Source organism: Hemiscyllium ocellatum, chromosome 26 (assembly GCF_020745735.1).
Source record: "Hemiscyllium ocellatum isolate sHemOce1 chromosome 26, sHemOce1.pat.X.cur, whole genome shotgun sequence".
NCBI lineage: Eukaryota > Metazoa > Chordata > Chondrichthyes > Orectolobiformes > Hemiscylliidae > Hemiscyllium > Hemiscyllium ocellatum.
This window is the reverse complement of record NC_083426.1, coordinates 10663008-10678640: the sequence shown is the minus strand read 5'-3', so window position 1 is coordinate 10678640 and position 15633 is coordinate 10663008. Positions and strand designations below refer to the sequence as shown.

General features: G+C 42.2%; 1 protein-coding gene across 5 annotated transcripts in view; it reads right to left on the bottom strand.

Annotated features, from left to right (window-relative positions):
- Nucleotides 1–15633, bottom strand: part of plekha6 (pleckstrin homology domain containing, family A member 6) — a 345819-nt gene that overhangs the window by 242539 nt on the left and 87647 nt on the right. The window contains exon 1 of one of the 5 annotated variants that reach the window (XM_060845341.1): nucleotides 14425–14468. The exons of the other annotated variants lie outside the window; for them this stretch is intronic. The gene's annotated coding sequence lies outside the window, so the exon portion shown is untranslated. Of the gene's footprint in view, nucleotides 1–14424; nucleotides 14469–15633 lie in introns of those variants that run through there. 5 annotated transcript variants of the gene reach the window in all.

Sequence of the window (15633 nt, the reverse complement as noted above, 5' to 3'; positions counted from 1 at the left end):
ACATATAGGAGAAAGTGAGGACTGCAGACGCTGGAGATCAGAGCTGAAAAATGTGTTGCTGGAAAAGCGCAGCAGGTCAGGCAGCAACCAAGGAGCAGGAGAATCGACGTTTTGGGCATAAGCCCTTCTTCAGGAGTCCTGAAGAAGGGCTTATGCCCAAAACGTCGATTCACCTGCTCCTTGGATGCTGCCTGATCTGCTGTGCTTTTCCAGCAACACATTTTTCAGCTCATGGAAACATATGATGAGAGTCTCAGTCTCCCGGAAAGAAGTTGAACAAGATAAGGGAAGTTTCAGTGAAGGACGTTTCTGGCACAGCCCAAGCTAACCTATTTCTCACTTTAAATAAACTGCACGATATGCTGACTGTGATATATCAACAAACATCCCCCTCCGGGTGCAGTCGTTCTGGCTGTGGGTTGGCATTGGCAGATGTGTCAAAGCATCACTACTTAAGGGAATAAGTATGAGACTGTGTCAAGAGGAATAAAGATTTGGAACTTTTTTCCACTTTATAAACAAATGTACAACTTGCAGCATCACAGAGTAATTGTCTTGTTAGTGCTAAAATCGACATCCCAGGGAGCGAAAAGGTTTGATGTTACTTCCAATTCTGAAGAAATCCAGCCAAATTCACTGCATGCCAATGTAACATTTTTCAACTCATCATTCCACACGTGGCATTCCATTCTTCCAACAAGCCTACTACATCCAATAAGCTCGATAACAGAGAGAAACAGAACTTGCTGGAGAAACTCAGCAGGTCTGGCAGCACTCTGGAAGAAGAAACAGTGTTGGTGCTTCAGGTCCAGTGACCCTTGTTCAGAACCACTATCAAAGTTTATACTTGAGTCAAAACCTTTAGTTTCCTTCATAAACAACTCGTTCTTTTTCCAACTCCTTGAAACCAGCATCAATCAGCACAACAGGAGCTGACTTTGATGAGAATCCAGTGCACACACCTATTATGGTAAAACAAAGAATATGGACACTGGAAATGTGAAACAACTACAAACTGCTGCAGAAACTCAGAGAAAATGAGGACTGCAGATGCTTGAGATCAGAGTCGTGAGTGTGGTGCTGGAAAAGCACAGCAGTATGAAGGGCTTATGCCCGAAATGTTGATTCTCCTGCTCCTCGGATACTGCCCGACCTGCTGTGTTTTTCCAGCACCACACTCTCAACTGCTAGAGAAACTCAGTAGATCTGGCAGTTTCTATGGAGAGAAAGAATCTGTGTTTTTAGTCCAGTGACCCTTCTTCAGAAATTGTTCAGACCCTTGTTCTGAAGAAGAGTCACTGGACCCAAAACATTGAATCTGTTTTCTCTTCACATATGCTGCCAGACTTGCTGAGTTTCTCCAGCAGTTTCTGCTTTTGCACCTATTATGCTAAATGGATGAAATGAATTCTAACACCCATCGCCTACTTGAAGATTACAATCCTACACTTGAATCCTCTACTTCTCCTCTTTAAAGAATTCAATCTTTTATCCTCAAAAAGCATACACTGTAGTTAGTCAACTTGTAATGATGCAAGTCCAATTAAACCATGCTAACAGGAATACCAATTAGGTTCTGACATTCATGTCTCCAATGTCAAACAGTACTCCCAGTCTAGACTCCATTACCCTTGAGAATTTTGCAAGTCTCTTTTGGGGCTGCCTAAATTTACACTAAGATTGTATGTTAGAAACCAGTAGCACTAGACTCCTCAAAGCCAAGACTAAATTGAATCAACAATTTAATGTTGCTTTCAACATAAGGTGAGCAAACTCAACCACGTGGAATTAAAAACAGGAATAAAGCAGATTTAAAATGAATAAAAGAAAATGAAGAGTCATACCAGACTCAAATATTAACTCTCTTTTTCTCTTCACGAGCTGCTGTTTTTTTTCCAGATTTTGATCATTTGCAGTACTTTGCCTTGAATAAAGTAGACTTTGTCTTGTGGACAGATGCATCTTCAGTTATGGTTGTCCTTTTATTGAAAATACAAGTGCACAACCTTTTACTTTATTCATCTTTGCTTCCCATTCAACATACACAAACACTCCGCTTCCCAACATAATGCACAGAACCTTAAATTAGCTAGGCTAAGGTCTCCATGTTCAAGTTCCCTCTCTGCTACTGTTGTGCAGATGGAGGGGGTGGGAGGGACACATGAAGTTTGATGTGGTTTGGAAAGTAGAAGGAGAATGTGCCAAAGGTCTCTAGTCCAATGAGTACGGGATATCTGTTCCTCTGCAAATCACTCTAACAGCAGTAGCAATTCATATTTCATGGAGTTCTATTAAACATTCAGTGCAAATCAAGATCGGGACACCGCAAACATTTTCTTGATTCATCAAAACCCCTCTCTTTTGAGTTGTCTTTTCCCCTGGATGTTAAATCCTTCTCCATCTAACACACAAAACACAACAGGGGGTCTCATGGCTTTGCAAAGGTGGCAACTGATAGGAAGTTCAGACGCCTGCAGTGAATCCTCTGATACAATGAGTTGCTGTTGGACAAGAAATGCACAGTGCAGTCGGAAATTCACAATGCATACATGTTTTTTTCAAAGTCATTATTGTGCCTCTGAGTCATAAGGTTTCCAGTTTAATTTCCACACCAAGACTTTTGGAGGAAATATTCAACTGAAACACTACCAACCCTGAGGTGGACGTGAAAGATCCCACAAAAGAAGAGCTGAGAGTTACATCTGATGTTCCTACCCAATAATTATCCTCCGATCAACCTCACCAAAAGAAGTATCTGGCCATTACAATACTGTTGTTTGGGTAAACTTTCCGAGCTCAAATTGGTTGTCATGATTCTAAACTTACAACAGTGACTACAGCCAACAAAGTACTTTTGAAGTGTAAAGTTCTGAGACATCCACTGGTCACGGTTTAAGGTGGATGTGGAGCATCCAATGCCAAGCTCCAATCTAACAATGCAAGTCAGCTGGGTAAAAAAGAAAAGCCAGCAGTTTTTCTCCACAGCAAGAAACCTACTGAATCATTGGTTTCCTTAGAATCTTACTCCACAGTGAAAGACTGTTCGGCCCATCGTGGCTATTCTGAAAGCATCTTAAAAGAGCTAAATACTCCCCTTTCCCTTTCTGTGCATGTCCAATTGCTTCCTGAGAGTTACTCTTGAATCTGCTTCCTCTTCCTTTTAGACAGCGTAATCCAGATTATAACTTACTGCGTAAAAAGATATTTTCATCTTTCTACTATTCTTTGCACCAATAATCTTTGATTGAATGACTCTCCAGCCAATGGAAAAAGTTTCTCTCTACTGACTCAATAAAGATGAAAATGTGTTGCTGGTTAAAGCACAGCAGGTTAGGCAGCATCCAAGGAATAGGAAATTCGACGTTTCGGGCATAAGCCCACCCTGACTCAATAAAGAGCCAACATATTTTTGAGATGGCTGTCAAACCTCCCCTTTCAGCCACGTGAAGTTCAATAAAGGTGATTTTGACAAAAGCAGACACGTAATGCTAAACCTGTGAAAATGACTGAACCCATTTAGACTACAGTCCCATTTAGTCTCACTTGAGGAATGAGATCACGATCATGGGGAAGAAGTGAAAAGGATATAATACGATAGCTGTGGCTTTAGTGTTAAGAGACCAGGGAACAAATCTCAGTGAGGGAGAAAAAAGATAGGGATTTATTAGGGGCTCAAAATACATGTGGGCACAACATCCCCTCCCTAGAAGTGTTGAGAGAGATGCTGAGAAGGGGAAACATTTGGGTGTGATTGCCTTGGTGAGAAACACAGCAGCTAAGTGCGGATGGAGATGATCTCTGGGTGACTTTTTGGAATCACCAGTAATTATGCCCTAAGTGGTTAATTAATAGTCATTTGAGACATGGCCAGGGTGGCACAGAGGCTCAGTGGTTAGCACTGCTGCCTGACAGCTCTGGGGACCAAGATTCAATTCCACCCTTGGGATAGGGTAAGGGGTGGGATGCGAGAGAGTCAGTGTGGACCTGATAGACCAAATGGCCTGCTTCCACACTGTAGGGATTTTGTGGGAATCTTAACTCATCAACTCCCTGATCACCTGCCGCCCCAACCAGCGATTAAAGTGGGTTGTTTCCTGAGTGGGAAATCTTGGTGTAGCTGAGAAACTAGGAGCTTGAGTAGGCCTTTGAGCCTGATTCACCATTCACTAGGATCATGGCTGCTTTTCTATTTCCATGCCATATTGCTGCATTCTCCCCATATACTTTTAATATCACAGAATCATAGAATCTCTAAAGTGCAAGAAGAGGATATTCAGCCCATCGAGTCTGCACCAACCCTCGGAAGTGCACCCTACCCAGATTCACGCAGCAAATGCGTGTGAACTTTAACCTGTATATCTGTTGGAAAGTCAAAAAGAAATGTGCACAAAGAGTGGCTTTTCGTTGTTCAGGTTTTACTCTTGCGCAGGTTGGCAGGTGTTTAATAAGTAAATATTCAAATACGAACTGCGTGTACCTGTGTTGTGCAATTGTCTGAACACAGTGTCACTGTCGCCACATCCTGAACAAGAGTATTTTCCTCTCAAGTCTATTTATCCTCTTGAGCCATTTACTAAGATCATTGATAATCTGTAACTTTGCTTCCCCTATAGTCTTCAGGTTTCATAATTCAACATACACTACAAATGCCTATTAATCTCTGATTTGAAATATTATATTTAATGCAAGTTTTTTTTGTAGGTTAGTGGCAGGCCTGAGATTTCCACGTCTCAGTGATTGAAGAAATGCTTGCAGACATCATCCTTGATGGGTTTAGCTCTAACATTAGGATTATTTCCCCTTGTTTTATAATCTCACACCAAAGGAAGTTCTGTGATTTCTCTCTATTCAACATTTCAATCAAATCCTTTAATCACTTCAGTTAGATCCCCACTTAATCTTATACACTTAAGGCAATATAAACCTGATTGTTATAACCTGCTGTTGTGATGTGAACCCTTTTACCCTGGTATCAGTCTAGTGAATCTGTACACCACACCTATCAAGGCCAATACATCCTCCTTGAGGTACTTACAGAAGTAAATGCAGTTATTTAACATGGAGATCTCACCAGAGAACTGTATAGCTGGAACAAAATTTCTACACCTTTAAACTGCATGGCCCTGTGAGAAAATGGGTTACAACTTCTATTTAACGGCTTCTATTGAACAATACTGTTGGAACTGCTGACCCAATGTCACAGGTGTGTACTTCCTGAGATTCAGGGTATGCCATATGTCTCTCGAACACATACCTGCCCACAATCCACTCACACCATTTGTATAATCTTTTGATCTCTCTGATTATAAAGTCTGTGCCTGAGTGCTCTCTTCACTTCATCTGACGAAGATACAATACTCTGAAAGTTTGTGATTTCAAATAAACCTAAAAAATCACAACACCAGGTTATAGTCCAGCTGATTTATATGAAAGTACTAGGATTCAGGGAGCTGCTCCTTCATCAGTTACCTGAAGATGGAGCATCATTCTGAAAGCTTGTACTTCCAAATAAACCTGTTGGCCTACAACCTGGTGTCGTGTGACTTTTGACCTTGAACACATACATAGAAATAAACACACACACACACACACACACACACACACACACACACACACACACACACACACACACACACACACACACACACACACCCAGAATTACAGAGATAATTGCAAGAATAGTGAGTGTAATTCACAGCTGTTAAATTTCAAGTTTTGCATCGCAACCTAGATAATACACCTTGCAATTCTTGTAATGATCTTTTTGGTGCAGTTTATTAAATCCCATCAATTTACTGAGAAATACTAGATTACGGTTTATGAAAATTCAGAATAAAACTCTGTCTTTTCTCTCACTTCAAATCTAGCTTTATAAAGTTAGACTTATTACACAAACATAATTCATACTTCCCTGTGTAACCAGAGACCCCCAAAATCACATTGACAGGATTATTACATTCAGTTAGTTGGTTCAAAAATCGATGCAATATTTTATTATTGAAGAGCTAACAGTCAAATCAATAAACAGGAAGTGACAAGGGCATTCACTCTCCAAGTGAAGCAGCAGCTGATTATTCTACCCTAGACAGCGGCTAATCTGAGGGGATGGAGTGCTGAACGACATTACTTCTTGAGTTAATTTGGATTGGGTACCTTGTCTCTTTTGACAATTTATTGTGATGGAAGTCCTGATTGAATCAGTTTATGACTGAGAACAAAGGGCCTTCTGTAGACATTAAACTGGACCAAACCACCAATGGAGATTTGTTCAAAAGTACTGCATGGTGTTGAGGTTATGTGAAATCTAAAGACCAGACCAATAAACTGTGACTTTCAAACTTTTGAATGGCTGTAAATTAAGAGAGGGGAACGTTCGACCAGACCTGAGTGTCTTCATGTACCAGTCACTGAAAGTAAGCAAGCAGGTACTGCAGGCATAAAGAAAGCAAACTGTATGTTGGCTTTCATAACGTGCTGTATGACAGCAACAACACAGGTTTGAATCCTGTGCTGGCTGGGGTAAATTTAGGACCTACCTCCTCATCTGCTCACACTTGATACTGAATACTTGTTCCTCAAGCTTTATATAACCAATCAGCTCTCTCTATTGGAGGGGGATTCCTACAAACAGTCAAATACCCAACTACAATGGTGAAACAGTTGGGTTTTATCAGTACATTTCCATCTTAATTTTTAAAAGAAGCATGAAGAGTTTAGATTATTGTAAAATTGTTTTACTACCAGCATAGGGAACAAAATTAATTGACTCTGCCCAGTTAAGCCCACTTGACTCCCAATCAAGTGCCCAAGTGAAGGACTGCTCTATGAAGGAGATGAGCAAGAAAACTGTTGAAATCTATTCTGAACTCCCTCATGAAAAGCATTGCAGAACCATCTTCATCAAGTAAATAAAGTTAAAGTTTTGCTATAGTCTTACCAGATCATAGGACTGCTTTCTCATTAGAGAGAGATGACCAGTGTCAATTTAATCTGAGGGTCTGATCAGGCAAGGTCTGAGGCTAAGAAGGGAAGACCTGTCTGGTAACTGCAGTCACTGCAGGAACTGAACCCATACCGGAGGCATTACTACTGCATCGCAAACCAGCCACCATGACAACTGAGTTAACTACAGCGGTTCAAGAAAGTAGTCCAATGATGTTGGTCATGGTAGATCAGAAGTCACTATTCAAACTGAACAATAGTGGCCATGACTATTTGACGGATCAGCAGTTTGTATGTGAAACGCAAGAGATCAACATAACAGCTCTACAAGGCTTCATTAGGTGAAACCCCTTGCACCTCCAGTTTCTATTAATGTCACTCTCTTCTCTCCCCCTCTTCGTGCAATCTTACTCACCTTGCTCTTCTTTTGTATTGTAATGATTATTCTTCTCTGAGCAGACAAGAGTAAAAGAATGGATATCTGGTTACAACTGTGTAGGGCACTGTATGTGACAACTGCGTACCATTTTGGTACCATTATTTAAGCTGTGATTCACCTGAAGGTTTTTCAGAGAAGGTACGCTCTGCTCATTCCTGGGATGAAGAGGCTGCCTTATAATGGAAGGATGAACAGCTTGTTGGAGTTTAGATGATTGAAAGGTGATCTTCTTGTAACACAGAGCATTCTGAAGGGACTTAACAAAGTGGATGTTGAGAAAACGTTTCCCCTTTTGGGGGCGTCTAGAATAAGTGGTTCCCGATTTAAGATAGAAATGAGGAATTATTTCCACTTTTGATGTTGTGAATGTTTGCAATCTCTATCCCAGACCTCAATGGAGGCTGGGTTACTGAATATATTCAGGACTGAGACAAAATTAGAAATTGCTGGAAAAAGCTCATCAAGTCTGGCAGCATCAGTGGAGAGTAATCAGAGTTAACATTTCAGGTCGAATGACCCTTCCTCAGAACGGGTCTGAGGAAAAGTAACTCTACCTGAAACATTAACTCTGATTTCTCTGCACAGAAGCTGCCAGACCTGCTGAGCTTTTCCAACAATTTCTATTTTTGTCTGTGATTTACAGCATCCACAGTTCAATCAGTTTTTATATTCAGGGCTGAGTTGGACACATTTTTAGACTAGAAACAAAGGAAGTATGAACAGGAGTAGGCCATTTGGCCTTTTGAGCCTGCTACACCTTTCAAAATTATCATGGTTGATCATCCAACTCAATCCCCTGTACTCACTGGGTGAAGAAATTGCTCTTCATCTCTGTCCTAAATGGACTATCCCGTAACCTTAAACTGTGACTATCCTAGTTCTGTGACTCCTACAATGATAAAGTAGCCCCCAAGGATTATGTGGAAGACTCAGCTACTAGTGAATCATGGACAGGCTCCTGCTCTTATTTCATCTACTTTTGTGTAGCTTACTCTCTTTGTTCTCCCAGTTCTTGTAAAGCTGTCCTGTCATCTTCCGCTCCAAACCTTCCAACGTCAAAATCAAGATTGGAGAGGCAACTTAAGAAGTGATTTCTCTGCTACCTGATGCTAGGAAGACAATACGAAAAGGGAACAGGAGAAGGCCATTTGTCTCCTTGAGCCAGCTCTGCCATTTTGTAGGATCATGGCTGCCCATCTTTAGTCAGGAAGAAAGACCTCTTTCTTCATCACATGATCCATTATCCAGAGTTACAAGCTGCCCTTTGGGTTTTGCCTTCCTGGGTCCTAAGTGCAGTTAGTTTGCTTGGCCATCCATCCTACAGCATAAAAGGAGCCATCTCCCATAATACTAGGAGGTCATACTGGTAGGTCTTTTGAGAGATACTGCACAGAGTCTGGTGTGCAGATTGGTGGCTGAACATTGTCCTCATTGCTTAGCATTTGCTCACCATGCATAGAGACACTCTTCAAGCCGCACACTCAACACTCCTGAAACCTATGCCCATCAATTCTCAACTGGAGTTCATGACTTGAATTTTGTTAGAAACCTGTGGTCTGTCCCTGATCCCAGCAAAGAGTGCAGCCACCTGCCTATGGAGATTGTGCTAATAGCTGAAGCAAAATGCAAGAGAGATGTCAAGGAGCTAAAAGGGCTTTAAATGAACTCTTTCAACAGTGATAAGCTGCACAAGTTAAAAACAACGTGAACAAAATCCCTCATGGATTACTAACTGCTCAGCCAGTTAAACACTTCATGAACGGTCCTCATGTGAAAACAATTGTTGACCCTTCGGAATGAAATGTGCCAATGCAAAGAGGTCAGCATTTTGGGATTTGCTGCCCTCCTGCCACATGTGGAAAACCCAGGGTGACAATGTCAGGACCCAATCCATCAAAACATCGGTTTCCCTAATACAATGGGCGGACAGGTGCTAAAGTTACAAAACAAAATCATTGATCGGCAATGGAGTTTGGTAACAAGCCTACTGACTCGAATATTACCCTGCCCATGCCATAATGTGCTTGGCATCAGGAGGCCGACAGAGCAGGAAACCCACTGTGTCACCAATCCAGTGAAAAAGCAGGAAGGAATGGGGAGAGGGGATCACCTCCTCTGTGGGTACTCTATGAGCATCAGAGGTAGTGTCACACATCACCCTCCCCGACTCCTAGCATCCAAGATCCCAGCCCCTCTCCCCCAACACACACACACACACCCCCAAGAAGTGCCCAATTCCTTCCTGCTCTAAAATCTCAATTGAGTTCCTCGTGAAGATGTCTACAATCCCAGCAGGGCCAGAACTCAATCATGGTCATTTCTAGGATGGTAAGAGTTGCTGACCATTTGAAGTGGACAGACTGTAACCTTGTCTGTCCAACTGAGGCAATGAAGGCTCAGGGTCCCACCTTGAGGGTTTCCTAGTGTAGCAGGGATTGCTGGGTAGCCCCTTGTCGGTTTCCAGGACCCTCCAAAACAACACTCACTGCCACTGAGCAGCAGCAGTCCCATCCTCAACTGGTCAAGGGCTCCCGCAGGACAAAATCACCAAAGGGGTGGTGTGGTGCAGAGGTCTGGGGGGAATGTGGTGCTATCAACACCATCCACAGGGTGGCATCCAGCCTGAGGAGGTCAGACGTCAGAATCAGCAACAACATAAATAAGAAATGGATGCAAAGTCTGGGACAGTGGAAGTGATAGTTTAGATGGTCAGGAGACGGAATAAGAGGCATGTGGAATAGCCTAGCTGCAGCGAAAGAGTATAAACTTTATCTGACAAAATAGTTAGGGAAATAAAGAAGTGAGGGGAGAAGGGATGATACAGGTCATTCTGCCATAATCAACAGTTGTGTTTCTCCTCAACCTCACACTACAGAAGATCGCGCTATGGAGAACCTTCTATACCTGTTCTGTAGAAAGTTTGCAACATGCAAACAACGTCCACAATTCGTCAATCGTATTATAGCTAATTTGTGCTGACAAAACACACCTTATAGCAAATGACCTATAAAATGTATGCATTTTATGTCTAAAGGATAACTAAAAAGTAATTTCTCAAAAATTAAATAGTGGCCGGTCAGACTAAATAATCAGAAGTGGAAAACATTTTCTGCATCACTGCACTCACTTCACCAATCTAACAACCAGCACTTGTGTTTGAAATAAATTTCTAACATCGAAATTAATGATGTTATGCATTTACAAAAATAGAATTGTTTGCAGAGTTTAATGAATCAAACACTTGAAATCTCCTTCACTGATCTATACTACTGAGGACATTCCAGAATATGTACCAAAGGGTTACAGTACCAACATTCTGAAAGAAATGCATCAAAAACTCTAAAGGTCAAATCTGCGAGGAATATGCTGCAACAGCCCAAAAGAAGCATCTGACCTCACAGAGAAAGAGGGAGGTGGGTCGTGCATCTTTATCGAGGATTTCTCTGCATCTTGGATTCTACTGGGACGGTCAGAACAGTTGCTGCATTTTATTTCTAATGCTGTTTAATTAGAACCTCTCTCTCATGCTTTAATGGTCTCCCTGTGTGTAATTCCTTTGGCCCACTCCATCCAATGTGTCTGCTCCAGCAAAAAACAAGAGATCTGCAGCTGGGTGACCTTTCGTCAGCTGTCAGGTCTTCATTTGGAAACCACAAAGCTCTATTCACACAACAACTTGAGTCTTAACACAGGCTAAGGGATTTTTTTTATTAATCTGTTCACAGGATGTGGCCGTTGCTGGTTCGGCCAGTAGTTATTGCCCACCCTTAATTGCCCAGAGGGCAGTTGAGTCAACCACATTGCTGTGGGTCTGGAGTCACACGTAGGCCAGAGCATTTAAGGATGGCAGTTTGCTTCCCTAAAAGACCTTGGTGATCTGGATGGGTTTTTCCAACAAACAGCAATGGGTTCATGGTCATCATTAGACTCTTAGTCCCAGATTTATGCTGAATTCATATTTCAACATCTGCCATGGTGGGATTTAAAACTGGGGCCCCAGAACATTACCTGGGTGTCCAGATTAACAGTGCCACAATAATACCACTAGACCATCACCTCTCCTTATCACGATCCAACTCTAATCCCTCTCAGAAGCCTATCCAGATTCTTCAATATGTATCTATAGAGTTCACTTCAATGACTCCCGTAGTAGTAAGTTTCAAATTCTCACCATTCATGTGTTATGGCATTTCTAGACAGAAGGATGCTGCTATCTCTTTCCTCTAACTGAATTTAACTGGTTTACAGTGGGAGAAAATCAACTTTATCTGAGTTTCAACAAGAAGTGCTTCCTAGCTTAAAAAAGATGTAGGTTATTGAACTGGAGCGATCAGGTATAAGTTGTATCTGACCTTGTTAGCAAGACCTTGACGAGACCTTTGGTGTTAAGTCTGCACTCCATGAGGCTCCTCAGATATTCTGCCTTATCCCCACCCATCTGTATGGTACTTACGTTGTAAATATTAAGAATATTGCTGTCGTATTGAGTCAAACAAGTTGAATTTTATTGCAAATACTATAATACCCAAGGTGAAATATATCGTAATTGATTTTTCAAATACCATGAATAAAAGTATATTTGGAAAAATGTCAGATTGGTGGAGATTCATGCAATCGTCAACATTAATCCTTTCAGATATATTACCTTATCCAATATTCTGAAATTTCTATTTGATATAATGATGATCTCTATATTTGCTGGAACATTGTGGAAACATTGTGTTCAAATACTGAAATGTCACACACTTTTAAGGATCTCTACTAGCGTCCTCTCAGCCTTCTCCTTTTCATTTTGTATACACCTTGGGGCAGACTTTAAATCTATACCCTTATGACTCAGAGACAAAAACTATCCAAATATTATTAAGCCAAGATGAATCACAATCCCCAAGCACTGTCTCCAGAGCCTGGTTTCATCTCTCTCTCTCTCTCTCTCTCTCTCTTTGCCCTCTCCCCACCCATCTGTGTACTATCCCTCCCTCTGGTATCCCAATACTGACAAGACATGGCATCACATTAAACAATTTAAACAAGACCTGTGGTCTCATTCAGTCACAACAGGATAAATGAGGTACATGATCTCATTGAGTTAATTCAAATTAAATATATATTGCATTTTTCACCGGACATTGTTTTGTACTCAGAAAGCTAGCCACAAGTCCAGCCACATCTATAATGAAAGAACATTGCAACCATCAAAGGGCATGTACTAAAAAAAAGACTTGTATTTTTATAGCACCTTTCAGGAATGTAAGATGTGCTGTACCTTCAATGTAGTAATGATTGTAATATAGGAAAGGCAGCTGCCAGTTTGCACAATGCAAGCTCACACATTATGGCTGGATAATCTTGTCTTCCTTAATGATGTTGACTGAAGGATAAATACTGCCCAGGGTACAAGGCAGAACTCACATGCTCCTCTTCAAACAGCTTATTTTAAATTCATTCATGGGATGTGGGCATCACTAGCCAGGCCAGCATTTATTGCCCATCCCTAATTGTCCAGGGGGCAGTTAAGAGTCAGCCACTAATTACTAGGGGTCTGGAGTTACATGACAGACCGGGTAAGGGTGACAGTTTTCTTTCCTAAAGGATGTTTGGAAACCAGATGAATATCTCCCCAAAAATCTATTCATAGTGATTGTAAGATTCTCACTAGTCGATTTTAATGGAATTCAAATTCCACTATCTGCCATGGTGAGATTGGAACCTAGGTCCCTAGAACTTTACCTGAGTTTTTGGATTGACAGCCCAGCAATAATACCACTAGGCCACTGCCTTATCATGCCACAGAATCTTCTACAACTGACTTTGAGAGGATAAGAAGCCTGAGTTTAATGCCTCAGCAGGAAGGTGGCACCCTCAGCACTGCTGCACTCCCTCAGGGTAACCACAGGATCAGCCTAAGTTCTATGTTTATGTTGGCGGGGTCAGGGAATGGCTGCCTTCAACCTACTATTATTTGACTCAGAGAAGAAAACACTAGCCACTGAGAATCAGCTGATGCCCAAATGTGCCCAGGCATCCATTGACAAGGTGGGGATTGCAGTTCTCAGAAGACGACGAGCCACTGTGGACTGTGTGTATGTAGAGAACTCTTTTATTTGTTTGTAATTTCACAAAAACAACAGGCAAAGCTTCTAAGAAATTGGCAGCAGTTAAAACCTCTTGCTGGCTGCCCAGACTGGCATAGGAAGGGTATTCAATTGCAGGCAGCTAATGGCTAGAAGTCATGGATTTCTGAACTACAGATATATGGCTGGTAAATGACTGAGCAGGTGTTTGAAAACTCCTGCAGAGCCACACCCAACACTCTCAGGATGTGCTGACAGTACTGAGGTATATAACAATATGATCAATTGATTAGGGACTGAAAGTAGGATGTGAGGTGTCCAATTACATTGAGGCCTGTAATGCAACTCATTCTGTCATCTTACCCTGCCTACTGATCGTAGATTAGTTGCTGAACTGGTTGTTACTTATTTCCTCGGCAAATAATTCCGGTTCTAATTTTACCCTGAACTCTAAGTGATAAATCTACTGCAAGAGCGTTCAACAAATCTTGTTCAAGCACATAATGGAGAGATCTGAGCACTGTTTGGAGATTCCACATCAGCCAATCGTATTGATCTTTGTGAATGACCACAACAACATGTCTCCTTATAGAGCCTTTAACATAGTGAAGCGTTTCGAGTCACATGAGTGCTGACAATAAAAATCTTAAACTGAGTTTAATGAAGGAAAAATGACCAAAAGCTTCTGAAGTAGGTTTTGAGAAAGGTCTTGAAAGGAGGGGAGAGAAGCAGAGAAATTTAGGGAGAGAGTTCCAGAGTGTAGGGTCCTCGCAGGTAAAGGCACGGCCACTGATGGAAGTCAGGAATCTTCAAAGGGCTAAGTGAGTGGAGTACAGAGATTCCTGAGGGATCAAGGAGAGGGAATGTTACAGAGGTAGTGAATGTCCTGTTCACACACTGTAGCATGCAATCATGTATGTTGTTGGAAAACGGTTAGCACCGGCAAGGGAGCATGGATTGTCCACTTACAATTCTGAAAAAGGATCATTGGATTTCTCTCCACAGATGCTGCCTGACCTGCTGAGTTCCTGTTCTTGTGTCAGATCTCCAGCATCCACAGTTCTGTGTTTTGTCTCTGCCCTGCTCGGTTGAGTGCACCTACTCATTGAGCCATCCACAAAGGTTCGACCAGCTTTATTTGAATAACTTTGTTTGAACAACAAAGCACAATGACAACATCACGTAACCAGTTTGAAGGAGCTGCCCAGCATGAATGTGATCAAGTTAAATATTATTTCAGTTTTGGATGAAGGTGAGATTTGTTCCTGCTTCAGTTATTAACATTATATCAACTCCCGTGCCTCAATGACTCTAACACAGTTCCCCCAGTGGCGGGGCAGAGATTAACAAGACCACTAAGCAGGGATAGGTGACTGACTCTCTCCCCCACCCAAAACAATCACCTCCCTCTATCTTGGCCTGCCAGATTCAACTCTTGGGCCAAGCAAACTGCTTCCCCAAATACACCATTGACCCCTGACACCCCCCTCCCCAGTCACTCCCTCCTTTGGGCACATTGGAAACCACAGCCTCTCCAGTTCACCCAAGACTCAGGCTGGTTCGGAATCCAGATCACACGCCCTCCCTGATTCAGGCAAATGGGCTCCACCCCACCCCAGGCTGTGCAACTTGTTCCCCTCCTACTCATCCCAGATCACCAGAATTGGTTGTAGACCCAGAACATTCATGGGACCATACTACTTCATAAAAATTGACAGGACCTGACATGATGGCTGTGTATGGACAGTAAGTATCAAAGCTGTGAGACACTCAACAATGGCTAACCCACCTAGCCTGCACATCCATGGGCACTATGAGCAATTTAGCATGGCCAATCCACCTTTGGGAGTGGCACGTTGGTTCAGTGGTTTGCACCGTTGCCTCACAGCACCAATGACCTGGGTTCAATTCCTGCCTCGGGTGACTGTCTGTGTGGAGTTTGCACGTTCTCTCTGTGTCTGTGTGGGTTTTTTTCTGGGTGCTCTGGTTTCCTCCCACAGTCCAAAGATGTGCAGGTTAGGTGGATTGGCCATGCTAAATTGCCCATAGTGTTCAGGGATGTGTAGGTTAAGTGTATTAGTTAGGGGTAATGTAGAGTAGTAGGAGATTGAATCCGGGTGGGTTACTCTTTGGAGGGTCAGTGTGGACATGTTGGGCCAAAGGGCCTGTTTCCACACT